At 47.8% G+C, this 5,000-nt stretch overlaps 1 protein-coding gene across 1 annotated transcript in view; it reads left to right on the top strand.

Annotated features, from left to right (window-relative positions):
- LOC133111873 (ethanolamine kinase 1-like) overlaps positions 1-5,000 on the top strand; it is a 48,051-nt gene that overhangs the window by 202 nt on the left and 42,849 nt on the right. The gene's annotated exons all lie outside the window — the stretch shown is intronic.

Below are 5,000 nucleotides of genomic sequence, written 5' to 3' on the forward strand. Positions count from 1 at the left end.
ATAACTACACTGTATCCAAAGCTTTTACCGGGAGCCAAACCTGAGTCTCCACTTCACAAAGCACTGCACTGGCCAATCACAGGTCGTTGAGAAGCTTCTGTTTGTGTTGGAGCACGCTCAGTGTGTCGCAGCTTCTGTTTGTGTTGGAGCGTGCTCAGTGTGTCGCAGCTTGTGTTTGTGTTGGAGCACGCTCAGTGTGACTTCGCTGAAGTCTCACACATAGCTCGCAGCGCATACATTGTGAGGTGTAGAACACGCTTTACTTCAACAGCTTCTGCCTGCAGTGTGAGCAAAACACAATTGTTAGCACACGCCATCAACACGTATGAAGACCAAAAAAAACCCCAAAAAGCAGCTGCCTAAATTATTGAATGAGAAGTCTGTTTAAATTCTGGCACAAAATGGTGGATTTCGCTGCAACAGTTTCCTCACAGTCCAGCTACAGGCGAGACACTGAGTCAGGTTTATGTGCAGCCTAGAACCTCTCTGGAACAGCATGAGAGCAGGTTTGTGTGAGACAGAAACAGCAGGTTTGTGTGAGACAGAAATAGCAGGTTTGTGTGAGACAGAGACAGCAGGTTTGTGTGAGACAGAGACAGCAGGTTTGTTGTGAGAGACAGAAACAGCAGGTTTGTGTGAGACAGAGACAGCAGGTTTGTTGTGAGAGACAGAGACAGCAGGTTTGTGTGAGACAGAGCCAGCAGGTTTGTGTGAGACAGAGCCAGCAGGTTTGTGTGAGACAGAGACAGCAGGTTTGTTGTGAGAGACAGAAACAGCAGGTTTGTGTGAGACAGAGCCAGCAGGTTTGTTGTGAGAGACAGAGACAGCAGGTTTGTGTGAGACAGAGACAGCAGGTTTGTTGTGAGAGACAGAGACAGCAGGTTTGTGTGAGACAGAGATAGCAGGTTTGTGTGAGAGATAGAGACAGCAGGTTTGTTGTGAGAGACAGAGACAGCAGGTTTGTGTGAGACAGAGATAGCAGGTTTGTGTGAGAGATAGAGACAGCAGGTTTGTTGTGAGAGACAGAGACAGCAGGTTTGTTGTGAGAGACAGAGACAGCAGGTTTGTGTGAGAGACAGAGACAGCAGGTTTGTGTGAGAGACAGAGACAGCAGGTTTGTGTGAGAGACAGAGACAGCAGGTTTGTGTGAGAGACAGAGACAGCAGGTTTGTGTGAGACAGAAACAGCAGGTTTGTTGTGAGAGACAGAGACAGCAGGTTTGTTGTGAGAGACAGAGACAGCAGGTTTGTGTGAGACAGAGATAGCAGGTTTGTGTGAGAGATAGAGACAGCAGGTTTGTTGTGAGAGACAGAGACAGCAGGTTTGTTGTGAGAGACAGAGACAGCAGGTTTGTGTGAGAGACAGAGACAGCAGGTTTGTTGTGAGAGACAGAGACAGCAGGTTTGTGTGAGACAGAGACAGCAGGTTTGTTGTGAGAGACAGAAACAGCAGGTTTGTGTGAGACAGAGCCAGCAGGTTTGTTGTGAGAGACAGAGACAGCAGGTTTGTGTGAGAGACAGAGACAGCAGGTTTGTGTGAGACAGAGATAGCAGGTTTGTGTGAGAGATAGAGACAGCAGGTTTGTTGTGAGAGACAGAGACAGCAGGTTTGTTGTGAGAGACAGAGACAGCAGGTTTGTGTGAGACAGAGATAGCAGGTTTGTGTGAGAGATAGAGACAGCAGGTTTGTTGTGAGAGACAGAGACAGCAGGTTTGTTGTGAGAGACAGAGACAGCAGGTTTGTGTGAGACAGAGATAGCAGGTTTGTGTGAGAGATAGAGACAGCAGGTTTGTTGTGAGAGACAGAGACAGCAGGTTTGTTGTGAGAGACAGAGACAGCAGGTTTGTGTGAGACAGAGATAGCAGGTTTGTGTGAGAGATAGAGACAGCAGGTTTGTTGTGAGAGACAGAGACAGCAGGTTTGTTGTGAGAGACAGAGACAGCAGGTTTGTGTGAGAGACAGAGACAGCAGGTTTGTTGTGAGAGACAGAGACAGCAGGTTTGTGTGAGACAGAGACAGCAGGTTTGTTGTGAGAGACAGAAACAGCAGGTTTGTGTGAGACAGAGCCAGCAGGTTTGTTGTGAGAGACAGAGACAGCAGGTTTGTGTGAGAGACAGAGACAGCAGGTTTGTGTGAGAGACAGAGACAGCAGGTTTGTGTGAGAGACAGAGACAGCAGGTTTGTGTGAGAGACAGAGATAGCAGGTTTGTGTGAGAGACAGAGACAGCAGGTTTGTGTGAGAGACAGAGATAGCAGGTTTGTGTGAGAGACAGAGACAGCAGGTTTGTGTGAGACAGAGACAGCAGGTTTGTTGTGAGAGACAGAGACAGCAGGTTTGTGTGAGACAGAGATAGCAGGTTTGTGTGAGAGATAGAGACAGCAGGTTTGTTGTGAGAGACAGAGACAGCAGGTTTGTTGTGAGAGACAGAGACAGCAGGTTTGTGTGAGAGACAAAGACAGCAGGTTTGTTGTGAGAGACAGAGACAGCAGGTTTGTTGTGTGAGACAGAGACAGCAGGTTTGTTGTGAGAGACAGAGACAGCAGGTTTGTTGTGAGAGACAGAGACAGCAGGTTTGTTGTGAGAGACAGAGACAGCAGGTTTGTATGAGACAGAGACAGCAGGTTTGTTGTGAGAGACAGAGACAGCAGGTTTGTGTGAGGCAGAGACAGAGACAGCAGGTTTGTGTGAGACAGAAACAGCAGGTTTGTGTGAGACAGAGACAGCAGGTTTGTTGTGAGAGACAGAGACAGCAGGTTTGTTGTGAGAGACAGAGACAGCAGGTTTGTTGTGAGAGACAGAGACAGCAGGTTTGTATGAGACAGAGACAGCAGGTTTGTTGTGAGAGACAGAGACAGCAGGTTTGTGTGAGGCAGAGACAGAGACAGCAGGTTTGTGTGAGACAGAAACAGCAGGTTTGTGTGAGACAGAGACAGCAGGTTTGTTGTGAGAGACAGAGACAGCAGGTTTGTTGTGAGAGACAGAGACAGCAGGTTTGTGTGAGAGACAGAGACAGCAGGTGTGTGTGAGACAGAGACAGCAGGTTTGTTGTGAGAGACAGAGACAGCAGGTTTGTTGTGAGAGACAGAGACAGCAGGTTTGTATGAGACAGAGACAGCAGGTTTGTTGTGAGAGACAGAGACAGCAGGTTTGTGTGAGGCAGAGACAGAGACAGCAGGTTTGTGTGAGAGACAGAGACAGCAGGTTTGTGTGAGACAGAGACAGCAGGTTTGTTGTGAGAGACAGAGACAGCAGGTTTGTTGTGAGAGACAGAGACAGCAGGTGTGTGTGAGACAGAGACAGCAGGTTTGTTGTGAGAGACAGAGACAGCAGGTTTTTTGTGAGAGACAGAGACAGCAGGTGTGTGTGAGAGACAGAGACAGCAGGTGTGTGTGAGACAGAGACAGCAGGTTTGTGAGAGATACAGAGACAGCAGGTTTGTTGTGAGAGACAGAGACAGCAGGTTTGTGAGAGACAGAGACAGCAGGTTTGTTGTGAGAGACAGAGACAGCAGGTTTGTTGTGAGAGACAGAGACAGCAGGTTTGTTGTGAGAGACAGAGACAGCAGGTTTGTTGTGAGAGACAGAGACAGCAGGTTTGTTGTGAGAGACAGAGACAGCAGGTTTGTGTGAGACAGAGACAGCAGGTTTGTGTGAGAGACAGAGACAGCAGGTTTGTTGTGAGAGACAGAGACAGCAGGTTTGTGTGAGACAGAGACAGCAGGTTTGTGTGAGAGACAGAGATAGCAGGTTTGTGTGAGAGACAGAGAGAGCAGGTTTGTTGTGAGAGACAGAGACAGCAGGTTTGTGTGAGACAGAGACAGCAGGTTTGTTGTGAGAGACAGAGACAGCAGGTTTGTGTGAGAGACAGAGACAGCAGGTTTGTGTGAGAGACAGAGACAGCAGGTTTGTTGTGAGAGACAGAGACAGCAGGTTTGTGTGAGACAGAGACAGCAGGTTTGTTGTGAGAGACAGAGACAGCAGGTTTGTTGTGAGAGACAGAGACAGCAGGTTTGTGTGAGACAGAGACAGCAGGTTTGTGTGAGACAGAGACAGCAGGTTTGTTTTGAGAGACAGAGACAGCAGGTTTGTGTGAGACAGAGACAGCAGGTGTGTGTGAGAGACAGAGACAGCAGGTTTGTGTGAGACAGAGACAGCAGGTTTGTTGTGAGAGACAGATCCCTGAACAGCAGTTACTGCTGCAGAGTGACTCACGGTCGGGAGGGTCCCAGGTGAAACCGCTCGGTCGCTCTGGGGTGATTGATGTGTGGTCAGTCCCCCGTAACGTGGGGCAGGGTGGGGGGAGGGGGGTGAGTTATGCTTTGGGCTCAGCGTCCCCCGGCGTGCTCCAGCGCTGTAGCTCTCATCATGTTCAGTGTGCCGCTACATGAGCAAAAACGCCCGCGTCAGCACCTTCCCATCATCAAGCCCCTGTCTGCAGTCTCAATCACAATCATGATAATAATAATTTGTTAGAAGAATAAAGATGTTGCTGAGGCCTTAAATGGCTACGTTGTTGAGAGTTTCACCAGGAAGGAAGTTACTAGTAGGCTGGAAGGCATACTCAATATTAACAATGTCTGAGCCAATATTGAGAAAGGTGATAAAGAAATACTGGATAAATTACATAAACTAAAGACAAATAAGGCAGCAGGCCCAGATGGCGTATTCCCAAGGGTACTCAAAGAGTTAAGTGAGATCATTTTTAAACCACTGGCAAGTATTTTTAGACAGTCTTTAGAAACTGGAGAAATACTGGATGACTGGAAACAAGGTAATAAAATACAAATATATAAGAAAGGAGACCGTACCGAACTAGGAAACTACAGGCTTGTCAGTCTAATCTATAATTCAGGAGAAACTGGAATTATTTCTTCACATTCACACACACACATACACACATACACACATACACACTCACACACTCATACACACTCACACAAACACACTCACACACACTCTCACACACACACACACACACAAACACACACATACACACTCAC

This window comes from Conger conger, chromosome 15 (assembly GCF_963514075.1).
Source record: "Conger conger chromosome 15, fConCon1.1, whole genome shotgun sequence".
In the NCBI taxonomy this organism is placed as follows: Eukaryota; Metazoa; Chordata; class Actinopteri; order Anguilliformes; family Congridae; genus Conger; species Conger conger.